Below are 13275 nucleotides of genomic sequence, written 5' to 3'. Positions count from 1 at the left end.
GGTTCGGTTGTAGCTCAATATGGAGCTTGGGATGCATGTACGAAGGCAAGGTTGCGTCCCCACAAAGCTGAGAATGCAGGGGCCATTGAAATCATCTAACCTAATTGAATCAATGTCAGGATCAATGAGAATTTTTTTTATGTTTATATGTTGGAACAGTGTCACACGAAACAGTGCTCATAGTGCTTTGCAACTGGCCCTTAGGAAGAAGAAATTCTTGACCTAGAAAAAAAAGACATAAAGGTTGGGAGGAGAGACAGTAAAGCGGGTAAGGGAATTTGCCTTGCACGTTGCCAACCCAGATCAATCCCTGGCATCCCATATGATCCCCGAGTACCATCAACAGGAATACCCAACAGCAGAGCCAAAAGTAAACCCTGAGCATCTCCAGATATGGTACACAAGCCAAACCAAAAAAATAATGAAGGGGCTAGAGCAATAGCAGAGCCAGCACAGCATTGACCTTGCATGCGGCCGACCCAGATTTAATTTCCAGCATCCCATCTGGTCCCCTGCCCCTGGCGGCCCGCTGGCCCTGGACTCCTGCCCGGGCACCCGCCATTCTCCTACGTTGACGTAGATGGCGCCCGGTGAGCAGCGTGCAGCTGACTTTCCTGCCCCTCTGAGCCCAGCGCCCGTGGACCTTCCCCTGCCTGTGCCAGAACTTGGCTTCCTGGCTGGACGCGGCTGCGGGGGGCCAGGACCACGTGCTGTGCTTGGGGGGCTGTGGGCCAGGAGCTGGGCCCCAACCAGATGGCTGTGGCCGCGCTCCAGGCCCCCAGGACGGCTGCTTGGGTCCCCAGAGCGGGAAGGGGGTCCCCATGCTACCGCGCCGGGGCCCCTGGCCCTCCCTGTCCACACCCCTGCAGTTCCGGAAGGGCCAGGCTTAGACCCTCCTGGAATTCAGCGCCCCCAGAGATGGGTCCTGCCGCTTCTGAATGTGGCAGGCTCCGGACAGCCCGACCAAAACTTTGGCTTCCAGCTGGGGCCCGTCTGCTTCAGTAGCTGACAATCTCGTGGGTAGCAGAAGGAGGGCACACATGGGACGCACCCCCACCCCCCAGAGGCAATAATGGTGCTGAGGCCTCGAACTGCCCTATTTATCTTCTCCTGCAACTGCCTCAGGGTCAGACAAGATAAATCTCCTCCCTTCTTCAGCCCACGTGGGGACCCCAAACCTCTCCCCTCCTCACTTGGGGGCTCAGGGGAAGTTTAGCTGTAAGTTTAGCACCGCTGCACCCCATACAAAGGACTTCCAGCTCGGAGCTGATACAGACACCCCAAATCTGCCTCCCGTCCTGTCCCCCCAAAATCTTGTGCTTCCGGACATCCTTGTTGACCACTGGATTCCCTCCAGTTCAAGGTAGACTGCCCGTTGGCTTCCCGATACATTTGCAGGAGCCGGGCAGATGTGATGTGGGGACCTGGGGTCTGGAGATCTGGCAGATGGGCGGATTGTGGGAACCAAAATTGGACTCCAGAAGGAAGTGCAGCCCCCTGGAGGAGCTGTGTGCCCCCCACCTCAGCCAAACTCCAGACGCTACCCCACCCCTGCCTCCAACCCTCTCCCCTGAATCATGTAGCCAGATCAGGAGGTGGAGTGGAGTGGGGTGGAGTGGGGGTGGGGGATGACCCGGGACCCCGGTGGTGCTGCCTTCATTCTCGGGGATCCGTGTGTCAACAGGAGGTCGCCCCTGGTGAATTCAATTCACTTACACCCGCCAAGTTCTGGAGGGAATGAGAGAACCCAGCATCTTCCGGCCCTGCCCACGCCCTACTGGGCCTTGAGCAGAGAATAAACTGGTGAACTGTGTCTGGGTGTCCATGCTGCCTGGGGCCCGCCCCACTCTCTGTGTGGAGGCACACCCAGACACGGCTCCAGAGCCAGCTGCCTGAGAGGAAACAGGATGACACAAGAGAGGCTGTGCCTTCCCGCAGTACGATGTCTCCAACCAACTCGGTTCTAAAGATCTCCAGACCCCAGGTCCTCACATCACAGCACTCCACGTTGCTGAGGGTGCCACCTTCTGTCCTGAGTTTTGGGGTTCCTTTACAAATGAGAAGTCCCATGTCTTTTGTTCTCCGTGGAGGAGGGTGGCAGGGGCCAGATTCAACTCCAGCATCTCCAGATGTCTGGAGTGAAGGAAACAGTCATCAGACAGACTGGATTTAGGTTAAGGAGAATTTTAATTAACACAGGAATAATGAGCCTAAGACCAGGCAATCTCCTTCCCTGGAAATTCTAAATGAATCACTTCTTCCAAGCAATTTTTTCTTTGCTTTTTGGGTCACACCCAGCAATGCTCAGGGGTTTACTCCAGGCTCTGCACTCAGAAATTACTCCTGGCAGTACTTGGGGGATCATATGGGATGTTAGGGATTGGACCCAGGTCGGCTCCATGCAAGGCAAACACCTCACCTGCTGTACTATAACTCTGGCTCCAAGGATTCTTTTGGGGGGCCTGCTTTGGTTTGGGTGCACCAAGTTCTGGGGACCATTAAGTGCCTGGTCGGCTACAGGCAGGGTGAGATTATTTTGTTGTTATTCTGTTCACTTTGACAAGAAAAGTTCTGAGCCCACGTTGCTCTATCTGTGGCCCAGCTCTTCGGAAAGGTTTCCAGTTATACTCAATCCCACGTGCCATCATGCCATCACCCCACATTCTGAGGGTGGCCCAACCCTCTTCTACAAGGAAGAGGGGTCAGGGATACAGCAAGATACAGCTCAGAACCCACCAAGTTGGGGCGAGGGAATCCTCCAATAAGGGACTGAGGCTGTTTTGGTTTTATTTGGTTCGTTCATGGTTTGGGGGCCACAAGTCCAGCAATGCTCAGAGATTCTTCTGGTGCTGCACTCAGGACCCACTCCTGCATGATGGTGGGACTGTATGGAGAGCCAAAGAAAGAACCAGGGGCCTGTGACTGCAAGTCAAGAGCTTGTGTCAGTGCTTAGGAAAGTCCTGTTTTTTAGGGCAGTCCTGGGTTTTGCAACATGGGTCTTGTGAGAGACATCCGGTTATCTGGTCTGACACCCACCCTTCGAGTACCTGTATCTGAATTCCTTGCTCATCGGCAGAAAAACCAGTTATTCTGCAATACTGGTTCCTGTAAAGCGAAGCTAAATTAATTCTGGTGGTGGTCCATTATGGGCCTCTCCCTCACAATACTCAGGCCACGTGATGTTACAGAGGTCAACAAGACATTCCTTATTTAAACTATCTAGCTGGAGCTTCTTCCTATATTTCAATAAGCAACCCAAAGTAGAATATTTGGGAATCGATGTAGAATTTCCCGTGTCTCCTAAGTGCCAGCAATAACCTATGAGAAGGAAGGAAAAATCCTAAAATAGGATGATTCCTTGGCAAACTTTTCTTCTGGTAATTTCTCCCAAGGGGCTTTGTCCCCATCTGCCTGAATTGCTGTGGTTCTAACGAGTTCCAGCGTGGACATGACCACAACTGCACGCTGGCCTATCCTGGTTCAGAAAATCACAAGTAAGGACATCTCCATCAGTGATATGCCCAATAGTCCACACGACCACGGCTGGCATGTGGAGCTGTAATTAGAGTGCCATGGGTTTCTGAGAAACCTTGCTACTTTGAGGAGAGAAGAGAAAAAGCTCTGTTTGTTCTTAGCTTGCTACAGGTTCCCTTGCTTCCAGCTGGCTGGCTTTCTTCCTCAAACTTCTTACCTGCCTTTTACAGTTTTTTTTTTCCCTTGAATTGCCTAGAGCTAAGCTTGCTGGCTGTCTCCATTAGCATTTGAATTGACTCTAGTTGATCTTCAGTTTAGACTAAACCAGGTGGGGAAAGGATTTTCTGCCTAGGATTTGGTCTCTTGCCCTCCATTTTTCAGAACCTTCTTACTAGTGTGTTTTCCTCCCTTTCCTCCCATACTGAAGGGTGCCTATGTGAAGTGTTTAGTATGGGGCAATTAAGGATCAAGCAAGCCGCTTCCACAGCTGCAGCGGTAGGAGAGCCTGTGGGTGCTTGTCTTTCACTTCAGTAAGCTGGGTTCGATTCCAGCCTTCAGATCTTTGTGGGATACACTGCTAAATCTCCTTGGACGGTCAGTGGTTTGACCTAACTTTGTTTATGAACCTCAAGGGGAGCAGACAATTAAACCTGGCCTGGAACGAGCAAGGCCACATAATTTTCTTACATTTGTTTTTCTCTTCGTTCTGAGCAAGAGATTTGAACCCCCACTGCAATGTCTGTGATGATCGAGCCCTTTGAATATTTCCTGTTATAGGCTACCCAAACAACCCAACCCCCAATTTGGGTTGTTATGGGCAACCCAAATTTTCTAAGAGTAAAAAATCCTTAGAGATACGGGCCTGGAAGGGCCAGAAACTCCCCACAGCGCCATCTTGTGGCGTTTCGGCAGAAATGCCGTAGCCTGACTTTCCCATGCTTAAGAATTCCAGCCCTTTTCTTTGTGTGAATGTTAAGTAAGGGGTCATTAAGGATCAAGCACACAACCTAGGGCCATGGATCGAAAACTGAACACTGAACCAGGAGGGAACTTGCCTTGTATTTGCGATCCGGGCTCTATCTCTGCACACCAAACGTTCCCCTGAGCACCATCAGGAGTGATTCCTGAATGCAGGGTTAGGGATGATCCCGACTATCGCTAGTGTGGTCCCGAAACACAAACAAAAGCCTTTCACGGAGGATTCCTTCACGCCAAAGTTGGGGTTGCCGAGCTGAGTCTTGCTTCCACCACCTTCCTCCATGGAAAGCCGTGAAGTTGTGTGGATGACCGGGACAGGAAGGAACCCTTAGCAAAAGGGGGCTTAGAGGAGAGATTCTACTGCAGGCAAAGCACTTGCCATGCTGCTGGCTTCAGTCCTGACACCCGGGCTGCCCCATGCAAAGCAAGCGCCCTGGATGCTCAGCTACCGCTGCACGGCCCGAGGCGGCCTGCTGGATCCTAGTGACCCGCAGGGTAACATGAAAGCGAACCCAAGGGCTGGGAATCTTTTGGCAGGAAAAGGTGCACAACTCTTCCGTCAATGCACCGCGAGAGGGCGCTGTGGGGCGTCTCCGTCCCTCCCCTGGGACGTTTCTCTAAGAAATGTCATCCCTGGTCCTGATCTGCCACTAGAACCCGCTATAGCTCCCCAGGACCCTCAGAATTTCTGAAGGAAAAAACTATTTCTGCACAGAGGAGCTGTATCCATAGCCTCCAGAGCTGACTGGCCAAGTTAGTGGCTCTGGCTTACTTTAGGGTGTGGGCTGTACACGGCTGCAAACTTTTTCTGGGCAGCTCAGGTGAGCCTATATGGTGCCTGAGACGGAACCCAGGGTGAACACAGAAGACGACTGTGCCTTCCCGCAGTACCATCTCTTCAAACCGACCTGTTCTTACAGGTCTCCAGCCTCATCATCCCACACGTCAGCACCCCACATGTCCGACAGCGTGTCTTCCTCCCTCCTAGGAGAACTTTGGGATTCATATACAAATGGAAAACCCCAAGTACTCTTTTCCATAACGAGAACGGCAGAAGCCAGATTCAACTCCAACATCTCCAGACGTTTGGGGTGAAGGTACCCGCCATCAGAGGAACTTGGGGTGGGTTAGGAAAAACTTTTATTTAAAATGGTAATAATGAGCCTCAGCAAGCAATCTCCTTCCCTGGAAATTCTAAATATGCCAAATCTGCTGAGGGTTTTTTTTTTTCTTTTTGGATCATATGCAGCGATGTACAGGGGTTACTGCTGGCTCTGCACTCAGGAATTACTTCTGGCGGTGCTCAGTGGACCGTATGTGCTGCTGGGAATTGAACCCGGGTCAGCCAGGTGCAAGGCAAACGTCCTAACCGCTATGCCATCGCTCAAGCCCCACTGCTGAGGATTTTTAATTTTTTATCCGGGTTTGGTGACATAACCGAACTGGCAGAGGAACCCAGGTGTGTGGGACCCGGGACTGAGATCTCTAAGCCTGCACGGTTTGGGACTGGACCTGTCAGTAGCTAAACAGTTACACCCTCCAACTGCCGTGTAACCCCAACAAAGGCCAGGATCCAAAGATTATCACAACAAGCTCCCGGGAGAGCACAAGGCAGAGTCTCCTACCCTGTGTCTGACTATCCTCACCAGGGCCCAACAGCTGAAGACTTCCAGGCCCCAACCAAGGCCTTACTGGAGCCACTCTCCACACACTTGGATAAGCCTCAGACATAACCGAACTGGCAGAGGAACCCAGGTGTGTGGGACCCGGGACTGAGATCTCTAAGCCTGCACGGTTTGGGACTGGACCTGTCAGTAGCTAAACAGTTACACCCTCCAACTGCCGTGTAACCCCAACAAAGGCCAGGATCCAAAGATTATCACAACAAGCTCCCGGGAGCGCGTGGCCGCGCGACTATTTATTTAATAATTTTCAGGATACCTTAAATATCCTTAAATATCCAACCCACACGGCAGAGCCTGGCAAGCTATCCGTGATCTATGCCAAATAGACCAAATTGATATGCCAAATCCAGTAATAAATGGATCTCATTCCCCTAGCCCTGATTATGCAGAGTCGAGAAGGATATGGAAGGAGAAGCTGATAAAACACCAAGGCAGACATGGGCTGCCAAAACGCAGAAAAACAAAAATGATTGTCTGTACTTTTAATGCTCGTACGCTGGCATCTGCTGCATCCATTGAAGACCTTATGGTACAAGCACGAAAGATCAAGTACGACATCATTGGTTTGACCGAAACGAGAAGACATCAATCCCATCATGCTGTTTTCGACACTGGAGAAGAACTGTTCCTTGGAACATGTGATAAAAGAGGCGTCGGTGGTGTCGGTATCCTTGTCAACACAAACTTAGTCACAAGCATTGATTCATTTGAATGCCTAACAACCCGAATCGGATGATTACACTTGAATAAATGTGGCTCACTACCGGCAGTTTCTATCTTTGTTGTCTACGCACCAACATCCAGTTATGGTGAAAAAGAAACTGAGAAATTCTACATGGAGCTGGAGAAATTCTATAAAGAAGATCACACCTTCTACAAGATCATTGTCGGTGATTTTAATGCCAAGATAGGACCAAGAAGATCAGTCGATGAACTCCACATCGGAACCCATGGCCTGGAATGGAACGAACAAGGTGACAGACTGTCTGAGTTCATCATGTCAACCAAAACCTTCCATGGTAACTCACAATTCCAAAAGGCTGAATCTAAACGTTGGACATGGGAGTCTCCCGATGGACGGGACGGTTCCACAATGAAATAGACCACATCATATTCAATCGGCGGTTTTGCCTAACCGATGTTGCTGTTGTCCCAAAATTCCAAACGGGATCAGACCACCGTCTTCTTCGTGCAAAATTCTACCTCACAGAACGAGGAGAAAAGAATGCAAGGTTTAAGAAGAAGACTCCCAGAACAACCACCAACTGGGAACTCTTTGGCTCTGTTGCAGCAACATGGGAAGATGCCGTCATTGACAACATTGATGAGGAATACGATCGAATGATTCAGCACCTCCATGATTGTGCAAGGAATGCCAAGAGAGAGATAACCACAAAAAACCGTCTTTCTTCGAACACTCTTGAACTTATTCGCCAACGTGGCGTGGCACGTGCCTCAGGCAACCACAAGCAAACGTCCGAACTGGCAAAACAGTGCAGAGAAGCCATCAAGGATGACCTCAAAAACAGGAGAGCAGCAGTACTGGTAGATGCAGCAGAAGCTGGGAAAAACATTCGTAATGCCCGCCTGTCCTTCACCAACTACAAAACCAAGATGACTGCCCTCCGACATCATGATGGATCTATCACATCTTCCAGAAGGGCAATGGAGAAGATTATTCATGAATTCTACTCAGATCTCTTTAATAGCCACATCCACTTGCCCACATACCACATACCACATGATGGATATGTCGTTCCCAATGTTCTCCCTTCCGAAATCCAACATGCCATCTCGTCGGTAAAGAAACAAAAAGCACCTGGCCCAGACAAGATCAGACCTGAACACCTGAAGAACTTACCATCAGTACTCATCAATACATTAGCTCGACTCTTCACATGCTACCTGTCTGAATGCAAGGTTCCATCCCAATGGAAAACCAGCAAGACTGTACTACTATACAAGAAAGGAGACATCCACGACATTGGCAACTATCGCCCAATCTGCCTATTGTCTGTCATCTACAAACTATTCACTCGAGTCATCCTGAATAGGATTAGCAGAACACTAGATGAAGGACAACCATGTGAACAAGCTGGATTCCGAAAAGGATTCAGTACCATCGACCATATCCACACAATAACCAAGCCCATTGAGGTATCTCGGGAGTTCAAGATGCCGCTCTGTCTAACGTTCATTGATTTAAAGAAGGCCTTTGATTCTGTTGAGACGGAAGCGGTCATGGAAGCCCTAGCCAATCAGGGCGTACAAACTCAATACATCAGGATCCTTCGTGAGCTCTATTGTGAATTCACTACCAAGATCTCACCATTCTACAAAGAAGTAATCATCCATATCAAGAGAGGGGTTCGGCAGGGTGATACCATTTCACCAAAACTCTTCAGTGCCACCCTCGAGAACATCATGCGACGACTAGAATGGGAAAACATGGGAGTGAAGATAGATGGTCGGCAACTACACCACCTCCGCTTTGCTGATGACATCGTTCTAATAACACCAAACATCAGCCAAGCGGCACAAATGCTTGAGGACTTTGACCGTGAGTGTGGAAAGGTTGGACTACAGCTGAATCTTACGAAGACAATGTTTATGAGAAACAGCCTTGTTCCTGATGCTCCATTCGCTCTCAATGGAACCACCATCTCCGAATGCAACAGTTATATATACTTAGGTCGAGAAATCAACATGATGAATGACCTGGCACCTGAGTTACGCAGGAGGAAGAGAGCGGCTTGGAATGCCTTCAAGAGCATTGAAGAAATAACTAAAAGGACAAAGAATCTCCAACTACGAGCACATCTCTTTGATTCCACTATTCTTCCTGCATTAACATATGCCTCAGAGACCTGGACCCTACGAAAACAGGATGAGAACACTATTCGGGTCTCTCAAAGAGGAATCGAAAGAACTATGCTTGGAATATCACGATTCACTCAAATGAGAGATAGAATCCGGAGTTCTGATCTTCGTCAACGCTCAAGAATCAGAGACGCTGTCTCATTTGCCAAGACATCAAAAATCAGATGGGCTGGACATGTAATGAGGTTTACAGACAACCGCTGGACTAGAGCCATTACTGATTGGATTCCACGAGACATCAAAAGATCACGTGGATGCCCACCTATAAGATGGTCAGACTTCTTCGTCAAGACCCTAAATGATCGGTTTGAGGCTCTACATGTTCCTAAAACGAACAGATACCATTGGGCTACGCTAGCACGCAACCGGGATGAATGGAGACGTTACTGGCACCCGCTCGAATAAATCGATGAATAACGGGGATTAAGTGATTAAGTGATTAAGTGATTTGGTGTGGGCCCGAGAGGTTCTGGGGACCATTAGAAATGCCTAGAGTTGGACCTCCTCTGCCACAAGGAAGACAAGTTTTCATTTTTTTAAATTTAAATAAAGGGCTAGAGAGATAGCACAGCAGGTAGGGCATTTGCTTTGCACGCGGTCAACCCAGGTTCTATTCCCAGCATCCCATATGGTTCCCTGAGCACTGTCAGGAGTACTCCTGAGTGCAGAGCCAGGAGTAACCCTTGTGCATCGCCGGGTATGACCCAAAAAGCAAAAATAAATAAATAAATAAATAAAAATGTTATTGTTCTCTCTCTGAGTAAGTCAAGTTCTAAACCCCCTCTGTTTATTCTCTGGCTGAACTACTTCATAAAAGTTTCCTGTAATTGTATACCCCACTACCTGACCCCCCAAATTTCTAACGGTGTTCTCCTCCCATTCTGTGATAATGAGGGATGTGGAAGCAAGATTCATCTCGGTATTCCACTAAGGTTGCATCTGAAGGAATCTGCCAAATCATCAAATTGAGGCTGTTCTGATTTCTTTCCTTTTTTATGTTTTGGGGGTCACAGTTGATGATGCTCAGGGGTGACTACTGGTTCTGTACTCAGGAATGACTCTTGGCATAATTGGGGGATCTTATAGGATACTGGCGAAGGTACTGAAGTCTGAAGAATGTAAGGCAAGTGCCCTAAGGGCTCTGCAACTGCTCCACGATCCAGGCTGCATGCTTAATTCTTAATTACCCCACACTTAACATTGAAGCAAATCCAGGGTGGAAATTTCTTACAGAAACAGGCCTAGGGAGGGACAGAAACGCCCCCACAGCGCCATCTCGTGGCGGTTAGGCGGAACTGCCATTGTCCGTGTTCCCCACCCTTAAGATTTCCAGCCCTCTGGTTTGCTTCAATGCTGGGGGTCATTAAGAATCAAGCATCCAGCCTGGGACCATAGTGGGATAACAGTGGGTAAGGCCTTGCATCGGTTTGGAGCTCTTGCAGCCCATATAGACCCCTGCACACCGACAGGAATATTTAACAATTTGCAGGACCAACCCCTGAGCATTGCTCTGTGTGCCCCCCACAACCAGATGTTTGCCGCCGTCCAGAGCCCCGCCCCCCACACACACTGACTGATCCCACAGAGTCTCTGGCTTCTTCAATGAGTGTTCAGAATTTGCTATTCCTAGTGGGGTATGAAGGAACATAAGGAAACATGATCTTCGTCCCCTCCCCACCCACCATACTGACAATGGGCAAGTGACACTGGATTCTTTATTGGAGAGAGGGGTCGGTGACCACAGAACTGAAATAAACATAGCCTCATAAAGTATTGGGCCCTCCGATAAGGAGGCATAATACAGGATCCTTCCTGAAACAACTCAGAGACATTTGGCCCAAGAAGACTGAGAGCTCCTGTCACTGCATCACCTTCTCTTGCCGCTCTCCTCCTACCTAGGGATGGGGTGCCCGATGGCATGTCACCATATTCTCCTGACTCTGATTTTCCCGAGTAACAGAGACCTGGAGGAGGAGTCAGAGCAGTGAGCACTGGAGAGGAGCACAACCCCAGCCCTGACCAGCCACACCGTCGGGTACTAGCTCTCAGATCCGCCTGGGCAACAATGCCTAATGCTTCTGTCTCCCCAGGAGAAGCAAAATGGGTTGGCATCTGTGTTGCCTTTCACAACACAAGCTTTGGGCTTGGTTACAAAGGAGAAGACTCATTCCTGCCTTGGCCTGAGACTCCTCCCTGGGTCCCACAGAAGGCTCTCACAGGCACAGCCAGGCACTGATTCAGAGGCCAGATCACGGGCATCAGCGCCCCCTGCCGGCTGGCAGCAGGGCTCCCCCCCGACAACCACACCCCAGAATGTGGCTCTATCATGGGGACAGCCCCTCTCTTAAAATAACACACTTTCTAACACACACACTGGAGCTGGAGCGATAGCACAGCGGGTAGGGCGTTCGCCTTATAAGTGGCCAACATGGCCGACCCGAGTTCGATTCCTCCGCCCCTCTCGGAGAGCCCGGCAAGCTACCGAGAGTATTCGATATGCCAGACACAGTAACAACAAAGTCTCCAATGGAGACGTTACTGGGCCCGCTCGAGCAAATCGACGATCAACGGGAGGGCCTTTACCTTTACCTTACCTTAACACACACACATACACACTCACATACACCCTTTACCCCCAGTACTAACCTCGAAAAACAGAGGTCTAGACAGGGCTTTGCAACTTAATGTGAAGAAGCAGAAAATCCTGTTCCGACACAAATTCCTCTAAAACTAATAAGATGCTTGGCCTGTTGACACCAGTCAATCCCCTGCATCCCTATGGCCCACAGAGCACTCTAGGTAAAACACTTGATCCAGGAGCCAGAGTAAGCCCTCATGGTTTCTTCGGGCATGCAGAGCCCCCCATTCCCCACACCAAAAATACGCCCAAAAGTAAACTAAAACCCCAGTCACCTATGGATCCACTGCTCCGGATGGCCCTGTCATACCAGAGGAGGCTTTGAAAAAGCCGGATGGTAAAAGGGTCTCTTGGCATTGCGGGAGCTGCGACTCTGCCCAAAGAGAATCTGGAGATTTTACAGCAACGAGACTGGGGCCAAGGTCCCAACATAGGTCAGCTGGAGGTCAGGATGGCCAAGCCCCTGTCCTCGGCAGGTCCCTCTACCCCAAGGCCCACAGCCCCCTTGCTCAGCCTCGTACACACCTGCCGCTCCTCCATTGCAGAGCTGGAAGCGATTGTCGCCGCAGGAGTCCCCCAGGATCTCTCACTCACATCCTCCTCCCTTGACCCCGTCAAAGATGCACCGCACCTCAGGAACCACCTGATATCAGGTAACAAGTGAAAAACAAGTGCAAAAGTGGCCCTTAAGCTGGCGAGGACCCGTAGCTCAGTGCAGACATGGGGAACTGCCAGGTGCTCACGGGAAATTGTACCCATCTGCCACAAAGTTGGCCTTAAGAGTCCCACTTTCTCACAGGTACCCTACTCTGTCCATTACCCACGTGAACAAGGACACTGACCCAGTTTCCAGGAATAGAAGCAACAGGAAGGGCTCCCTGTGATGTCCTCTGTTTCAGCAAGCAGCCTTAAAGAGCCAGACTCCAGATGTGTAGAGAACCATTGTGCCAAACCAGGAGAATCTGTCATGCAAGGGGGATGGACTCACACAAAGTGGTGGAGAGGCAGCTGCTGTACTGGCCGTTCACACAGTGGAGGGCTAGCGACGGGTAAGAATCCCCTGGTCTTGTACTGGGCAAACAATGAGCCAATGCTCTCACATACAGTCCATCAGGATAATCGCAAAGTAAAACAGGCAATAGGGAGCTGGTGGGGCACGGGACAATGAGTTTCTCCAGGAAATCATCCATCAAGGTGGGGAGAAAGCAGTGACTCGAAGCCAGCACAAGAGCAGAGAGGAACTGGCCTAGAAGCAGCCCAGAGAGCTGGAGAGATGTTGGAACAGGAGCAAAGGGTCGTAAGAAGATCAGAGAACACTGTCCGGTCAACGCTATATGATTGACAACACACAAGCAGTGAACACTCATCTACAAGGAAAACCCAGGAGGTAGTTTCCGAACCCTGAGTGGGGCTGGAGAGATAACACAGCGAGTAGGACGTTTGCCTTGCATGCGGACTACCTAGGTTTGATTCCCAGCATCCCATAGGGTCCCGCGAGCACTGCCAGGAGGAACTCCTGACTGCAGAGACAGAAGTAATCCCTTTTTATTGCCAGGTGTGACCCAAAAAGAAAAAAAAAAAGTAGACACTGAGAAACTCTGGATGTGGTACACAAGCCAA

This window comes from Sorex fumeus, unplaced genomic scaffold, assembly GCF_029834395.1.
Source record: "Sorex fumeus unplaced genomic scaffold, SorFum_2.1 ptg000137l, whole genome shotgun sequence".
Lineage (NCBI taxonomy): Eukaryota > Metazoa > Chordata > Mammalia > Eulipotyphla > Soricidae > Sorex > Sorex fumeus.
This window is presented reverse-complemented; position numbering follows the sequence as displayed.